This window comes from Alligator mississippiensis, chromosome 1 (assembly GCF_030867095.1).
Source record: "Alligator mississippiensis isolate rAllMis1 chromosome 1, rAllMis1, whole genome shotgun sequence".
Taxonomy (NCBI): Eukaryota; Metazoa; Chordata; order Crocodylia; family Alligatoridae; genus Alligator; species Alligator mississippiensis.
Window position 1 is genome coordinate 450,160,459 of NC_081824.1, and position 17,473 is coordinate 450,177,931.

Here is a 17,473-nt window from a genome sequence, read left to right on the forward strand (position 1 = left end):
GGGGGGCGGTGGACATGGTTGTGGGTAGATAAACTGGCAAGGTGGTACACGTGGGGGTGGAATTTTTGAGGGCAAAGGCGTTGGAGGGGTTAGGGTGTGAGGGGTTGGGTGAGGCAAAGAGGGTGCTGAGGGAGATTAGGGGAAGGGATGGGATGGCATACATAGGGGAGTTGGCCTGGGCACAGGTGGGGAGGGGTATGGAAAGGAATAGTGGGGAAGGGATGGAAGGGGGAGCATGAGGATTTTGCTTGGCGGGTGGTGCGGAGGGTTTTACTGGTGTGGGCGGAGCAACAACCGTTGGGACTATTGCGGTCGGCGGTGTCCGTGAGAGCTGTGCACAGAGGAGACAATTTTTCATACGTTATGGGAGTGAAGTTTTGCACAAAGGGTGTGGCAGAGGGTGGCTAGCTTTTGTAGAGCGGTAGGGTCGGGGGCATGTGTTAATTTTGAGGGGGCTTTGTATGGATTAGTGAAGTACAAGGAGAGGGAATGGGAGATAAGGGTATTGTTACTTTGTACACGGGTGGCGGTGTGGAAGGTGCGGTGTTTATTGGTACAAAAGCGTCTTTATTTCACTTCATGGGAGTGTGTTCAATTAGCATATGTGGAGTTACACTATTATAAAAATAGAGGGGAAGGGGGGTGGGATGGGATTGACTGGTGGTGGCTATTTGTGTAAAAGGATGGAGGGGCCGGGACAGGGATAATGAGGAAGATGGGAGAATGTGGGAAGGGATTTTACATTATATTATGTATAATTATAATATATGATGGCTTGTGTTATGTATTGTTAATCAGGAGTGAACAAAATGTAAAAGAGGGTTGATAAGTGGTGGTAATGGTGGAGGGTATAATTAGAAGTGTTTATTTGGTTGTTGGGGAGGGGAGAAATTGTTCAAGCTGGAATGCTTGTGACAGTGTGCTAAACGTATAGTTTCTAATCCTGGAATGGAGAATGTTTGAGTTCGTTGTTCAAGTTGAAAGGTTTTGAAATAGTTTTGATACTTTTGTTACTAAAAAACCAAAACTGTTCTTTATCAGTTAAAATAGAGGACGTATCAGCAATTAATGAGGACTGACACATTAAACACTCTTTTGCCGGGGGCGGGCCTCGGAGCTTGCTCCAGCCCCTCCATTCATCGGCCTGGTATTACAGTGCCTCCAGGCCCAGTGCCTGCTCCCCTTCTGGGGAAGGGCCTTTCTCTTCTGTCGGTTCCAAAAGCAGCAGCAGCAGCACAGGCCTCATGCAGCTGGTGACCCCAGGGTGACCCGGGGTGGGGACCCTATGGAAAGGGCTGCTGGGCAGCATGCCGGGAGCCTGGAAGGCCCACAGGCAGGTGCGTGCCCGGGGGCCCGCTCCTCCTCCGGCCCTGGGCAGGTTATCACTTCTCAGCCTCTTGAAGGCTCAGATCAGGTTGGCGGGTGGGCCTAGGTCTGTCCGCTGCCTGGTCAGGGCTTGAGAGGCCGGGAGGTGAGCAGAGATGGGGGTGGAGATAGCGAGAGCGGTGAAGGAAGCGGCAAGGCGGATGGAGGTCGTGGAGCAAGTTGATGAGAGCGGAGCAGAGACAAGGAGGTCCAGGAGAGAGCGGGGAGAGGAGTCGAACCAGCAGGGGAGGGGAGTGGAGCGGAGAAGGAGGTGAGCAGACAGCGGTGGAGTGTTGTGGGACGCTGTGGGAAAGTTCAGCTGGGAGCAGGGGGGGGGAATGGGAAGACCCCCGAAGAGGACGGACCGGCGGTGGCGATGGAGGGCGGACGGAGGAAGGAGCGTGGGCAGGAGAAGGAGGCAGCAGGGACGGCAAAAGTGGCAGGTCCAGAGATGGAAGAGGAAGACTGGAGAAGGGACGCTTGGTGGAAGGTTAAGGTGACCTTGGCAAAGGAGGGCTTCAAGGGAGCAAAGACTTTGAGTTGGTGGGACTTTGTGACCCAAGTTTTGTTGGGGGTGCTGAAGGTGGAACCTGCAGACTTGGTGTGCGTGATGGCATTTGATAATTATTAAGAATGGCACGTTTCCTCTTGGAGTGCAAGAGCATACAATGCGTTTTGGGAAGCCCATAGGGCAGCGATGGAACGGGGGGGAGCTGGAGGGGCTGAATTTTGAGGTTGGCTGGAAGGCACGGGAACAGGTGGTATACATTAAGATGTATACGGATGTTTTGGAGGAGGGGGATGTGGTGGACTGGTTGGAAGCAAGGGTGCAACGAGTGAAAATGGTGGAAAAGGTGTTTTGACCGGTGGAGGGTTTGGATGGGGGCTTGGAGGGCAAGAGTAATTTTGCAAGAAGAGGTGGGGAATGCAGGGAGGGTGAGGCATTTATTGCCAGTGGTGCAAATTGGGCCACACAGGGGATATATTATGTATTCTGACAAGCCAAAGCTGTGCAGTAGGTATGGGTTGGGGGGGCACCTGGCTGCGTTTTGTTGGTTAATGATTTGCTTTTGGTGTAGGGGGATGGGGCACAGAGCACAACTTTGTGTTGAGAAGTTGGTATGTGCCGGGTGCAAACGAGGGGCATTTTCAGTGGGACTGCCCCTTCTCCTACGCAAACCAAGTATGGGTGCAAGAACACTGTGGGGAGCAGAGAGAAATGGAGGAACAAGGGGATGGGAAACACCTGGAGGTGTGGGTGGAGGGGAAGGAGATGATGATGATGATGATGATGATAGAGGAAACACCTGAGGGGGAGGGAGGCCAACGACAACAAATTGAAGACCTGGTATTAGAGCTGGTAGAGGAAGATGTAGAAGGAGGGAGAGGAAGAAAGAAGGGGGGAGGCTCTGGAACACCTGAGAGGGATGGTGAAGCGGGGAAAACCTGAAGGGGGGAGTTGGGAGGAAGAGATGGAAGCCCTGGAACAAGGGCAGGAAGGAGGCTTAAAAGGAAAAAGCAAGGGTGGGGGGGGAAGAGGGTAAGAAAAGAGTGGGAGTGGAAACGAAGGGGGGGATTTGGGAAAGAGGGAAAGGGGAACAGAAGGGGAAGGAGGGAAGAGATGGAATGGGGGGGAGGAGAGGGGGTGGGATTTCTGAGTCCTGGAGCGGTGGAGGGTTTGGTTGCAATAACAGGAATACGGAGGCAAGGGATGGTGTCTCCAGGGGAAGGGTCAGAAAGTGAGTTGGGGAGTGGGAGTGGGGTAGAGGGGTGAGGGGACAAGAGTGGGTTTGTTTGTTTTTGAAAAATTTTGAAATGGCGGTGAGAATAGCCTCACTAAAGGTAAGGAGCTTACTAACGAGGAAAAGGAGGTGGGAGAGGGTGGGGGTGTGTTTAGAAACATTTGCAGCAGATGTTATTTGCGTTCAAGAATGTGGGATAGGGTGGGAAAGAGGCTATGGGTTTTTGAGAAAACGTTGGGGAAAGGGGCAGTCTTGGTGGGCGGGGGCGGAAGGGAACAGCGGCGGGAGTGGGTATCTTGTTGAATGGGACACGGGTGAGGGTGATGGGGGGTGGAGACATTAATTGAGGGGCGGCTACAGCACATGAAGGTGGAGGGGGAGGACGTGGGGATCTTTAATGTGTATGCACTGGTGGTGAAGGCTGAGCGGAGGGAATTTTTTTGGAAGCTGGGGATATGTGGGGGAGGGGGAGGGAAGAAGGTTTTTGTGGGGGATTTTAATTGCCTTATAGAAGAAGGGGATAGGGAAGGGGGTGTTGGGGTGGGCAATTGGACAGTACAGGGAGGTGGTTGGGAAATTGGGTACAGGAGGAGGGGCTGCAGGATGAGTGGAAGGGGGAGTGGGTGGGAATGAGGATGGATCTGGGGTGGAAAGAGGGTGTTACAAATTGATTTTGTTTTTGTGTCTGAAGGGGTGAGGGTGGAGGGGAAGGAAATGGGAGAGGTGGGGTTTAGTGATCACAAGTGGCTGAGGGTGGATTTACGGGGAGGGGAGTGTGGAGGCTAAACACCAGGGTGGGTGTGTGTGTGGGGCTTTTGGGAGGGAATACGAGGGGTGGAGAACAGCAAAGGCTCTGTTCAAGTCGAAATGGGAGTGGTGGAGAGCAACAAAAGAAAAGATCAGAAGGTGGTTGATACGAGTGGGGAAGGAGAAGGGAATTGGGGAGGGTGCAGAATTTGATTCAGGAGGTGATTTGGGGGGGGAGGGAAGTGAAGCAGGAGTTGGAGGTGAAGCAGGCAGTGCAAGAGTGGTTTCGGGGGAAGGAGAGGGAGAGGATGTTTTTGGCGTGGGCACTGTGGGTAGGGGAGGGGGAGGAGTGGGGAAAATATTTTGCTGAGGGGGTAAGGAAAGGGAGGAGGGAGGTGGGGCGGTGGTTAAAGGGGAGGGAGTGCGGATAGAGGAGCAAGGGGAGGTGTTGGAGGAGGTAACGGGTTTCTATTCGGGGTTGTACAGGAAGCGGGAGGTGGACGGAGAGATGAGGGAGAGGTTTTTGGGGGTGTTGGAAAAGAGGTTGGGGGGGGAGTGAATTTGGAGAGGGATATGAGGAAGGAGGTGGTCAGGGAGGTTTTGAGGGGGGATGAAAAGGGAGAAGACACCGGGGTGGATGGATTGCTGATGGAGTTTTATGAAAGGTTTTGGGAGGGGGTGGGGGGATGTGGTGGAGGTGTTTCAGGAGATTATGGAGACAGGGCTAGTGGGGGAGGGGTTTTCAGTGGGGTGGGGGTGCTATTACATAAAAAGGGAAGCAGGGAGGCTCTCCTGAATTGGAGGCCAATCACACTTTTAAATGTGGATTATAAGCTATTTTCAAGGGTTTTGGCAACATGGATGGGGAGGTGGTGGGGGAGGACCAGACATGTGCAGTGAAGGGTAGGAGGATGGTGGATACACAGTGGGTGTGGAGGGATATGTTGGAGTGAGAGGGGGTGGAGGGTGGTGGTGGGCAGTGTGGACCTAGAGAAAGCTTATGATAGTTTGGAGCACGGGTTTTTGTTTGAGGTGTTGGGGCGGATGGGGTTCCCGGGGAAGTTTGTGGGGTGGGTGAGAGCGCTGTATAGGGGGGCACAGAGCAGAATTTTGGTGAAGGGGTTTTTGGGAGGGGAATTTAGGGTGGAGAGGGGGGTGCGCCAGGGGTGCCCCCTTACACGAATAGCCCCAGAGAGTGGCATAGAGCCATTGGCGCAAAGGGTGAGAAGGGATGGGAGGGTGAGGGGAATTCCGGTGCCGGGGGAGGGGAATTGAGGGTCACGTTATACATGGACGATGTGATGTTTATGGTTTGGGATGAGGGGTCTTTGAGGAGGGTGGTGGAGGGAATTTGGGAGTATGAGGAGGTGGCGGGGCCACGGGTAAATAAGGGGAAGAGTAGTCTGTTGGCGGTGGGGGAGTGGAGGGGGTTGGAGGAGGAGGGGTGGTGTGTGGAGAGGGAGGGCTTGAAGGTACTGGGAGTGTATATGGATGTGAGGGGGGAAGGGGGAATGGGTGTGGGAGGAGGTTGGAGGAAGGGTGAGGGAAGTGGTAGGGTTATGGGGGACTAGGAAGCTGTCATTTAGAGGGAAGGTGGGGATTATTAAGCAATTCTTGTTGCTAACAATTTTGTTTGTGCCGATGGTGTACCCGCCCACCTGGTTGCATGTGAGGCGGGTGCAAAGGGAAGTGTGTCTGTATTTTTTGGGGTGGGAAGACGGAGAGGGTGGTGAGGAGGGAGGTATATAAGAGGGAGGACCTGGGAGGATGGGGAGTGTCAGAAGGAGAGGTTTTTTTTGTATGTGCCCTTTTTTTGGAAAGGGGTGTTGAGAGTTGCGGGGCTGGAGGGGAGGAAAGTGGGGGCAATATGTAGGTGTTGGGTGGGAAGGTATTTGAGAAGGTTGGGGTTATATGGGGGGAGGTGGTTGGGGTTGTGGGCTGAGAGACCGGCCAGGTGGTATACGCGGGGGTGGGGTTTCTTGAGGGCAAAGGGGCTGGAGGGGTTAGGGTGGGAGGCATTGAGGGAAGCAAAGCGGTTGTTGAGGGAAATGAGAGGGAGGGATGAAATGGCAGATATAGGGGAGTTGGCGGAAGGGCAGGTGGGGAGGGTGTGGAAGGGGGAGCATGAGGATTTTGTGTGGTGGGTGGTTAGAAGGGTGATACCGGTGAGGGTGGAGCAGCGGAAATGGGGGTTGGTAAGGTTGGGGGAGTGTCCAAGGGAACTGTGTGTGAGGAAGGAAAGGGTGTTTCACGTGTTGTGGAAATGTTCATTTGCACAGAGGGTTTGGAAAAGGGTGGCGGGGTTTTGTAAAGCAATAGGGTGGGGGGATTGTGTGAGTTATGAGGGGGCGGTGTACGGATTGGTGAGGCATAAAGTGAGGGAATGGGAAATTCGGGCATTATTATTGTGTACACGGGTGGCGGTGTGGAAGACGAGGTGTTTATTGGTTCAGAAGGAGCTTTGTTTTACTTCAGGGGAGTGTGTTTATTTAGCATATGCAGAATTGGGGTATTATAGGAGGAAAGGGGAGTGGGAAGGCATTGATTGGAGGAAGTTGTTTGAGTAGGAGGGAGGGGAAGGGTTGAGAGAAAAAATGTTATGATTTGTGTGATGTGTTGATCAATGAGACGGTTATGTAAAGGGGGGAGAAGCGTTTCTTTGTGGTTCGGGAAAGGTTCTTATGTTATGACGTGAATGTTACTGTTTTGAGACTTGAAGCGAAAAAGCTGGTGTTTTTGTTGGTTGTGTTGAAAGTCTTATGGTTCTGATACTTTGTTAATTAGGAACAGATATATTATTTTTTTTTTTTTTTTATCAGCGATTAAAGTGATATGTCCTTGATGTGAGGACTGATGCATTAAATACATTTATTGGTGCCTGGGGTGGGCCTCGGAGCTTGCTCCAGCCCCTCCATGCATTGGCCCGGTATTGTAGTGCCTCCGGGCCCGGGGCCCACTCCCCTTCCAGGGGAGCGCCGCCTTCCTCCTCTCTGGGTTCCAAAAGCAGCAGCAGGGGTGGGACCGCGACCCCAGGGGGGCAGACAGTATGCAAAGGGCTGCTGCTGGGCGGGCAGCACACTAGCAGGGGAGCAAGCGTGCCCTCCTGCTCGGCAGCACTACCCCCCCCCCCCCCCCCCAGCTTCCCACTGGGGGGGCTGGGACCCTGCCCAGGGCTGCAGGACCTGGGTCTGGGCAGGCGGGGGGTGCGGGCTGGGAGCCTGCCCAGCCCACATGGGCCCACTGAGGGCCCAGAAGTGGTGCCCGGAGGGTGAGTGGGGGAGGCCGGGGCTTTCCCCGCTACTAGCAGGCAGGCCTTGCAGCCTCTTTCCATGTCTCTCACCCTCTGGCTTGGCCTGCAAGGCTGCTTAAGACCAGATGCTGCCGCCTTCGAGCGTCGTTGTTGACGATGACCAAAGCCAGAGTGGCGGGGCATGGGCAAGTCCAAGTCAAGTCAAATGAGAGCAGTAGACAGAGACCGGGGCAAGTGGAAGGAAGCCCGTGTTGAGTTGAGTGCGACGGAGGCCCGCCAAGGGTGAACTGAAGCAAGCCCGAGTCGAGGCGGGCGGGGGCAAGTTTGTCCAAGTCAAGTCCAAAGAAGCTGCAGTAGGCCACGCCCCGGGTGACCTGAAGCGAGGAGTCGAGTCTGCGGCTAGCCTGCAGTGCGATGCTGCGGCAAGTCAAGCAACCAAAATGCTTGCTTGCATCCATAGATGCTTCTCAAGCTAATCCCGGGATGTCATTCTCCCCTTGTACTCGGCCTCAGTGAGGCCACAGCTGGAGTACTGCATCCAGTTTTGGGCTCCACAATTCAAAAAGGATGTGATGTGGAGAAGCTGGAGAGAGTCAGTCCAGAGAAGAGCCACACGCATGATCAGAAGTCAGGGAAGCAGACCCTACGATGACAGGCTGAGAGCCCTGGGGCTCTTTAGCCTGGATAAACCCCAGGCTCGCTCAGGGGTGATCTGATGGCCACCTCCTAAGTTGATCAGGGGTGAGGTGACCACCAGTATCTGGGGGAACGTTTGTTCACCAGAGCGCCCCAAGGAATGACGACTAGGTCGAATGGTCATCAACTACTACAAGGCCGTTTCAGGCTGGACATAAGAATTTCTTTCCTGTCCGAGGCCCCAAGGTCTGGAACAGCCTGCCCCCGGAGGTGGTTCAAGCGCCTACCTTGAACACCTTCAAGAGCAAACTGGATGCTTACCTTGCTGGGATCCTATGACCCCAGCTGACTTCCTGCCCTTCGGGCAGGGGGCTGGACTCGATCTTCCGAGGTCCCTTCCAGCCCTAATGTCTATGAGTGGAGTTGAGTCGGGAGCGGCACACACCTGCCAGCCCCCGCCCACCCACACGGTGGCTTTCCTGCAGGAGTGCCAGCCAGTCGCTCAGTTGCCAGGCCCCCAGGACTGACCGCCGCTGCCCTGCTGGGGCTGCCCCCGGCCCTGCTCGCCTGGCCCCCTGGGCCACTGGCCCACGGCGCCCGCTCCCCCTCTGGGGCTGGGCAGGTTATCGCTTCTTGGCCTCTTGAAGGCTCAGATCAGGTTGGCGGACGGGCCTAGGTCTGGCTGCTGCCTGGTCGGGCCTCGAGAGGCAGGGCGCTGGGGAGGATGGAGGAGATGGCAGAGGCGACGACTAGTATGCAGATTGGTATGCAGATGATGGCAGAGGCAGGAGCTGAGGAGAGTGGAGGTCGGGAGCAGCAACATCAGAGGGAGAGCCGGGAGATTGGAGAAAGAAAGAATCGACAGAAGAGGTGAGCGGATGGCGGAGGAGGAAGAGGGGTGGACCCGAGTACAGCGGAGAGGGAAGACCCAGGCGGGAGCGGGGGGGAAGAAGACCCCCGAAGAGAGAGGAGCATCGGCGGCAGAAAGGAGTCATCGGGAGGCCCCTGGGCAGGAGAAGGAGGCGGCAGGGGCGGCGAGACCAGAGGAACCAGAAGAGGGAAAATGGAGGCCGGGGAACAAACAATGGTGGGTAAAGGTAACCCTGACCTTGGAGGGTTACAAAGGGAAGAAGACTCTGCGGCGTGGAGACTTTATGGCAGAAGTGCTGTTTAAGACTTTGAAAGTGAACCCCAAGGACTTGGACTGTGTGGTGGCCTTTGATAGCAGGAAGGTTTGGAATTTAACCTTCTGGAAGGAGAAATGCTATGCTGCCTTTTGGGAGGCGCATAAGGAGGCATTAGAGTGGGGGGAATTGGAGGGGTTGGTTTTTGATATGGGACAGAAGGCATGGGAGAGGACACTATACTAAGATGTTTAGTGATATGTTGGATAAAGAGGACATGGAATCCTGGCTGGAGCAGAGGGTGCAGAAGGTGGTATTTGTGGAAAAGGAGTGTGACTGGTGGGGGATTTGGATGGGGGCATGGAGGGCGAAGGTGGTTTTGCATGAGGAGGTGGTAGGGAGGCTGGGGGCTGTTAAGCACTTAGCTTCAGCTGTGCAAGTTGGTTCCTGTAGAGGTTACCTGACCTATTTTGACCAACCCAAATTGTGTAACGGGTGCGGGCAAGCAGGGCACCTGGCGGCGTTTTGCCATTTGACTATTTGTTGTTGGTGCAGGGGGATGGGACACACGGCCCAATCTTGTAAAGAGAGTTTTGTGTGTAAGGCTTGTGGGCAAGAGGGGCATGTGCAGCAAATGTGTCCCTTGATATATGCCAATAAAGTGTGGATGGCAAGGCATGGAGAGGAGTGGAGAGGGAGGAATGGAGGAGGAGAAACAGCTGGGGGGGATGGGAGGAGATGGTCATGGAAGAAACACTGGTGGGGGAGGAGGGAAAAGAAGAGAGAAAGGGGGTGATGGAGTTGGTGGAGGAGGAGTTAGAGACAGAAGAGAAGTGGGGGGGAAAGGGGAAGAGGGCGAGGGGGGGGGGACATGGCTTTACAACCATTGTGGGGTATGGTGGAGGAACTGGGAGCGGGGCAAGGCCTGCCGGTAGTGGGGAAGGAGAGAGAAGGGGTGGGCAGAACAAATGGAGGCAACTGAACAAGGGAAGGAGTGGGGTTTAAAGAAAAAGAAGAAATGGGGGGGGAGAAAGGGGGGAAGAAGTTGGGGTTGCAAACTGAGGGAAAGGGTGGGAGGGAAGAAGGAAAGAAAGAAGGGAGGGAGGAGGGATTGGGATTTCTGAGCCCAGGAGCGGTGGAGGGGTTGTTTGAAACAACGGGAATATGGAGGATGGGGGTAGAGTCCCCAGTGGAGTCATTGGAGAGTGGGACTGGGGAAGAGGGGTGAGGGGGGAAGTTTTGGTTTATGATGATTTCAATGGAAGGGGCCTTTCGTGTTGTTTCATTAAATGTGAGGAGTCTGTTATCAAGGAAAAAGTGGGAAAGGGTGGGAGGGTATTTGAGGGCATTAAGGGCTGAGATTATTTGTGTACAAGAGTATGGGATGGGGATTATAGGGTGTTGCGGAGAAGATGGGATAAGGGAAGATGGTGGTGGGCTGGGGCAGGTGGGAATAAGGCTGCGGGGGTGGGAATTTTAGTGAATGAGACACGGGTGAGGGTGATTGGGGTGGAGATGCTAATTGAGGGGCATTTGCAACACATGAGGGTGGAGGTGGGGGGGGGGGAGGAGGTGGGGGTGTTTAATGTCTATGCACCTGCGGTGAAGGCGGAGTGGAGGGAGTTTTTTTGAAGATTGGTGGTATGATGGGGAGGGAAGAAGGTTCTTGTAGGAGATTTTAACTATATGGTTGAGGAAGGGGATAGGGAAGGGGGTGTGGGGGGGATGTTTAGACAGCACGGGGAGGTGTTTGGGGAACTGGATTTGGGAAGAGGGGCTGATGGATGTTTGGAGGGGAGAGCGGGTGGGAACGAGGATCAGTCTGGGGGGGGGAAGAGGGTTTCGCGGACTGATTTTGTGTTGGTTTTGGAGGGGGTGAGGGTGGAAGGGAAGGAGGTGGTGGAAGTGGGGGTTTAGTGATAAGAAGATGTTGAGGGTAGAACTATGGGTTGGGGGAGGCAGTGGGAGAGGAAGCAAGGTGTGGAAACTAAATACAAGGGTGCTGGAAGATGAAGGGGTGTGTGGGGAGTTTGGGAAGGAATATGAGGGGTAGAAGACAACAAGGGTGCTTTTTAAGTCTCATTGGGAGTGGTGGAGGGTCACAGAGGAGTGTCACAACCCAAATGAATCGGTGCCCATGTCACTTGCAAGAGATACCATTCAGACCATCTGATCAACTAAGGGTTAAAACAAAATCCTGGTGGAGAGCTGTATATAATTTATGCCCACGTCACCAACGAGAAACAAAACTTAAGACTGGTCAGGGTGAAAGGGGATAGCCCTGCCATAAATCCCTGCAATTGGTCAAGAAGCAAGCTCAGACCCCTCTTGTGTATCGGACAGGAAACCTGACCCACTACCTTGTAACCTGATAGCAACCTGAGAGCACAAAGAACTGCTGCTTGCCAGATAATTAAAGATTCAATTTAGCAGTTCATCATTGGATACTTCTGAGAGACACCTCTGTCTATAAATAGTTTAACAACTTCCGCCTAAGTCGGAGACCTCTGCGGGAATCTCTAAGGAGAAACCTAAGATCATCATCAGAGTAAATTGACAGCTTGATCACCTGCCAATATCTTCCCGTCAGCGTAATTATTGACGTATCAAAGCCCTGCAGGCATGGTAACTCGTTCCCGGTGCCACGTCCATCATTGTTAGCTGTAACCTGAAACTGTACGCTTGATTATAATCACTATAACTGGAGAAACTGCAACGGAACAAAGGCTCAGCCTGTGTCACATGTCATGGCGACATAAGTAAACCATCTCCTGTAACCACATGCATCTGTGCCTGGTTAATTTTCGCCCCATCCATCCCTACCTGCCTGTCAGGTGGAAGTTTTATTGCTCCGGTGGTGAGGGGGTCAGCAAGCAGCTACTGGCGCTGCTCTGATCTCCGACAAGAAGATTAGGAGGTGGTTTATTTGAGTTGGGAAGCGGAAGGGGTGGGAGAAGAGGAGGGAGTTGAGGAGGTTGCAGGGAAGGGTTCAGGGGTAGATTTGGGAGGCGATTGGGGGGGGGAAGGAAGTGAAGCAGGAGTTGGGGGCGGCGAAGGGGGGGGTGGAGGAGTGATTTTAGGAGAGGGAGGATGTTTTTAGCATGGGCACCGTGGGTGGGGGAGGGGGAGGAATGGGGAAGTATTTTGCAGAGAGGGTGAAGAAGGGTAGCAGGGAAGTGGGGGAGGGGGTGCAGGTAGAGAAGCAAGGGGAGGTGTTGGAGGAGGTGACAAGGTTCTATGCGGGGTTGTATAAAAAGCGGGAGGTGGATGGGAAGGTGGGGGAGAGGTTCTTGGGGGAGTTGGAAAAGAGGTTAGGGGAGGGGGAGGAAGCAGATCTGGAGAGGGATATAAGGGAGGAGGAGGTGAGGGAGGTGCTGGGGAGGTTGAAAAAGGGGAAGACACAGGGTGTGGATGGGTTACCAGTGGCATTCTATGAGAGGTTTTGGGAGGTGGTGGGGGTGTTTTGGGAGATCATGGGGTCAGGGGTGGTAGGGGAGGGGTTTGTGGTGGGGGTGGTGGTGCTGTTGCACAAAAAGGGCAACAGGGAGGTGCTGCAAAACTGGAGGCCGATCATGTTATTGAACGTAGACTACAAGTTATTTTACAAAGTGGTGGCAATGCGGATGGGGAAGGTGTTGGGGGAGGTGGTGGGGGAGGACCAGAAGTGTGCAGTGAAAGGTAGGAGAATGGTAGATACACAGTGGGTTTGGAGGGATATGATGCAGTATGTGGGGAAGAGGGGTTGGAGGGTGGTGGTGGGAAGTGTAGATCTGGAAAAAGCATATGACAGTTTGGAGCACGGGTTTTTGTTTGCAGTTTTGGGGCGGATGGGTTTTCCGGAGAAATTTGTGGGGTGGGTGAGAGCATTGTATAAGGGGGCACATAGTAGGATATTGGTGAAGGGGGTTTTGGGAGGGGAGTCTAGGGTAGAGAGAGGGGTGTGCCAGGGGTGCCCCCTCTCTCCAGGACGGTTTGTGTGTGGGATGGAGCCATTGGCTCAGTGGGTGAGAAGGGATGGGAGGGTGAGGGGAATACTGGTGCCAGTGGGAGGGGAGTTGAGGGTGACGCTGTATGGATGATGTTACATTTATGGTTTGGGATGAGGGATCTTTGAGGAGGGTGGTAGATGGAATTAGGGAGTATGGGGGTGGGGCGGGCCCATGGGTGAATAGGGGGAAGAGCAAGTTGCTGGTGGTGGGGGATTGGAGGGGGTTGGAGGAGGAGGGGTGGCAGGTGGAGAGGGAGGGGTTGAAAGTGTTGGGGGTGTACATGGATGTAGGGGGGAAGGGGGAATGGGCGTGGGAGGAGGTTTGAGGGAGGGTGAAGACAGTGGTAGGGATATAGGGCACCAGGAAGCTATCGTTTAGAGGGAGGGTGGGGATAGTATAACAATTTTTGTTGCCTATGGTTTTGTTTGTGGTGATAGTGTACCCGCCCACCTGGTTGCAGGTGCGGCGGGTACAGAGGGAGGTTTGTTTGTTTTTCTGGGGAGGGAAGACAGAGAGGGTGGCAAGGCGGGAGGTGTATAAGAGGGAGGATTTGGGAGGGTGGGGATTGCCTGAGTTGGAAGCTTTTGTGTGTGTGCATTTTTGGAAAGGGGTGGTGAGGGTAGCAAGGTTGGAGGGGAGGAAAGTGGGGGAAGTGTGCAGGTATTGGGCTGGAAGGTATTTAAGAAGGTTGGGGTTGTATGGGGGGAGGTGGATGGGGTTGTGGGCAGAGAGACCAGCAAAATGGTATATGCAGGGGTGGAATTTCTTGAGGGCAAAGGGGCTGGAGGGGTTAGGGTGTGAAGGGTTGAGGGAGGCAAAGCGGGTGTTGAGGGAAATGAGAGGAAGGGATGGAATGACAGATATAGGGGAGTTGTCATGGGTACAGGTGGGAAGGGTATGGAAGGGAATAGTGGGAAAGAGGTGGAATGGGGAACATGAAGGTTTTGCTTGGCGGGTGGTAAGAAGGGTGTTACTGGGGCCCGCTCCCCCTCCAGCCCTGGGTGGGTTATCATTTCTCAGCCTCTTGAAGGCTCAGATCAGTTTGGCGGTCGGGCTCAGGTCCGGCCACTGCCTGGTTGGGCCTCGGGAGGCCAGGCGCTGGGAGGAGAGCAGGGTTGGCGACGGCAAGGGCGATCATGGAGGTGGCGGTGGCAATGGAGTTGATGGAGCAGACGGGAGCGGAGCGGAGGGGAGGAGAGCAAGATCTAGATGAGAGTGGGGAGAGAAGTCGGGAGACGGGAGGAGGCGAGCGGAGCAGAGACGGAGGCGAGCGGACAGCGGCGGAGGAGGGATGGAGCTTTGTGGGAAGGACCAGCTGGGAGAGTGGGGGGGGGGAGAAGGAAGACGCCCGAAGAGGGTGGACTGGCAGTGGAGGGCGGACGGCAGGAGGCTCGTGGGCAGGAGGAAGAGGCGGCATGGATGACGATACATTCTGGTCTGGAGCAGGAAGATGGAGACGGGAGGAGGGACATAAGACGGAGGGTCAAAGTGACTTTGGCTAGAAAGGGGTTTAACGGCGCAAAGACTTTGAGCCGGGGGGACTTTATGGTGCGGGTACTGTTTGCCACACTGAAGGTGGAGCCTGTGGACTTGAGTTGTGTGGTGGCATTTGATAATTTCAAGGAGTGGCACGTGTCCTTTTGGAACTGCAAGGCCTACTCTGGTTTTTGGGACACGTACAAGGCAGCTGTGGAGCACGGGGAGTTGGAGGGGCTAAATTTCGAAGTAGGCCAGAAAGCATGGGAGCGGGTGTTTGTTTATTAAGATGTACACCGATGTTTTGGAGGGGGATGTGATGGATTGGCTGGAGGGAAAGGTGCAGCGTGTGCTGAATGTGAAGAGGGTTTTTGACGGGTGGAAGGCACGAGTTTTATTACAGGAAGAGGTGGGGAACCCTGGGGGTGTGAGGCATTTGTTGTCAGTGGTTCAAATTGGGCCTTGCAGGGGGTATGTTAGGTACCATGACCAGTCGAAGGTGTGTACCAGGTGTGGGTTGGGGGGCACTTGGCTGCATTTTGTTCGTTAACAGTTCGTTTTCGGTGTAGGGGAATGGGGCACAGAGCACAGTTCTGTACAGAAACTGGTGTGCACCGGGTGTAGGCAGGAGGGTCACATTCAGCGGGAGTGCCTGTACTCCTACGCAAACAGAGTACAGGTGCAGGGAGAGGGGGAGAAACAGAGGGGAGCAGAGGGAGGAGGGAATGAGGAACAGCTGGAGGTGCGGGTGGAGGAGGAGGAGATGATTTGTACAGGAGACACCTGAGGGGGAGGGGGGGTCAACAAGGGATTGAAGAAGCAGTGCTGGGGCTTTCAGAGGAAGAAGTGGAGGGGGAAGGGAAGGGAGAAGAACAAAAGGGAGAGAAAGAAGGTGGGGGTGAGGCTTTGAAACAACTGAGAGGGATGATGGAGCAATTAGGGGGAGCAGAAAAGCCCAAGGGGGGGAGATTGGGCAGAAGGAATGGAAGCCCTGGAGCAAGGGCAGGAGGGGGGTTTAAAGAAAAGGAAGAAGCAGCTGGGTGGGGGGGGAGCGGGGAAGGGGGTAAGAAAAGAGTGGGAGTGGAAGTGGACAAACCTGGAGAGATGGGGAAGGGAAACAGAAGGAGAAGGTGGTTGGGGGGAGAGACAGAACAGGGGAGGGGGAGGAGAGGGTGGGATTTTTGAGCCCTGGAGCGGTGGAGGGTTTGGTGGCAACTATGGGAATACGGAGACAAGGGATTCTGTTTCTGGTGAAAGGGTCAGAGTGAGTTAGAGAGTGGGAGTGGGGTGGAGGGGTAGGGGAATAAGGGTGTTCCTTTTGTTCTGAAAGATTTGGAAATGGTGTTGAGGGTGGCCTGGTTAAACATGAGGAGCCTTTTGACGAGGAAGAGGTGGGAGAGGGTGTGGAAGTGTTTGGAACTATTTCAGCAGATATAATTTGCATGCAGGAGTGTGGGATAGGGTGGGAGGGGAATTATGGGTTTTTAAGGAAACAATGGGAGAAGGGGCAACCTTGGTGGGCAGGGGTGGAAGGGAATAGGGCGGTGGGGGTGGGTGTTTTACTTAAGGAGGCACAGGTGAGGGTGTTGGCAGTAGAAATGCTAATTGAGGGTTGCTTGCAGCACCTGAAGGTGGGGGTGGAGGTGGGGATTTTTAATGTGTATGCACCTGCAGTGAGGGCTGAGCACAGGGAATTTTTCCAGAAGCTGGAGGTATGTGGGGGAGGGGGAGGGAACAAGGTGTTTGTTGGGGATTATAATTGTATTATTGAAGAGGGGGATAGGGAGGGAGGGGGGTGTGTGTGTGTGGGGGGGGAACAATGGACAGCATGGGGAGGTGGTTAAGAAATTGGATAGGGGAGGAGGGTTTGAAGGACATTTGGGAAGGGGAATGGGTTGTTACGTCTCAGCTGTGTTCTTGGGAACCCTGGCACAGGATGCAGTCTGTCTGACTCTTCCCCCCCCACCCCACTACATAAATGAAACTGATTAGGATGCAGTGAGAGACACACCTAAGACCCTCCAGATAAGGGTGACAAGAGTGAAACAACTGCCCTAGGTCTCATTTGCATCCGAGATGGAACCAGATGACCATTCATTTACATGAGAGATGGAGAACAGAAAGCCTGAAGCAGAGACTGTAGTGAATTCTGGGACCAGAGAAGCAGGAGAGCACTGCATGATGGGTTGATTTTAACATTTGGAGCACAGATTCCCCATCTTCACACACCCAGCTCAGCATTTATCAGACCAGTTCTAATCTGGATTTACTAAGGACTTCTCTGCCCCCTCTTCCCCCTGCCCCCCAACACACACCCCTCTAAGTTGAATAGGCATCTCGGGCCGTACATTCCCCGGTCCCACTATGGGAGGCTTATTTAAACTTGATTGACTAAAACTCGGTTGCTGGGTTACGGAATGCTGAGGCAAGAGACGGAGTCAGAGGGGGTATGGGCAACATTTGAACGATGGTTAAGGGTTCATCACAACATCCAGCCTATTGGAGCCCTAATCACAGGTGTTGTCATACTTTTCCTGAAACGACTGGTGGGAGTCCTGTCCACAAAAGGTTGAGCATCCCAATAATTGCTTTAAGTGTGTTAAAAGACTATGGTAAAATCTGGAAAAGTCATGCTAAGCTGAGGCTTGTGCACAAGTAAAAATCCAAAATCCTGATGCTGCAAGCTATCTATTGTTTCTGAAGAAAAGATAAGATATACTGATGGGATATCTGCTATCCATAGGACTCTCAAGCTGGCTCCCAAGCATTTGATTACTCCCTAATCTTAAGTGTTTCCTGATCATCAGTCAGTTTCTTGATGTTCCAAACCCCTTGTCAATAGAAAAGACAATGATTTACACAATTAAGAATGCTTTGAAGCAGCTGAACTGAGGGTATAAAAATCTGTAAAAAGTGTGTGTGCTTCAAGAAGAAGACGACAATGACAAAGCAGAAGAAAGGAGAGAGAGAAAGAAGGAAACTCCTGTGCTGACACCATCCCCTGTCGTTCTTGGGATGGTGGAAGAACAGATCGTCTCTCTCTTCAAGAACTGTGCTACGAACTGTGCCTGTCAGCTCTGCAGCCTGAGTACCTTGGACTGGTGAGATCCCAACGCGCGCTCTCTCTTTTCTCTCTAGGCGCAA

The 17,473-nt window shown here is 53.8% G+C and overlaps 1 non-coding gene across 1 annotated transcript; it reads left to right on the top strand.

The window, feature by feature from the left end:
• The first annotated feature begins 6,622 nt into the window (after window positions 1–6,622).
• LOC132247959 (U2 spliceosomal RNA) lies at window positions 6,623–6,814 on the top strand. The gene has a single exon (XR_009459338.1). It is a non-coding gene; the product is annotated as a U2 spliceosomal RNA (small nuclear RNA).
• The last annotated feature ends 10,659 nt before the right edge of the window (window positions 6,815–17,473 follow it).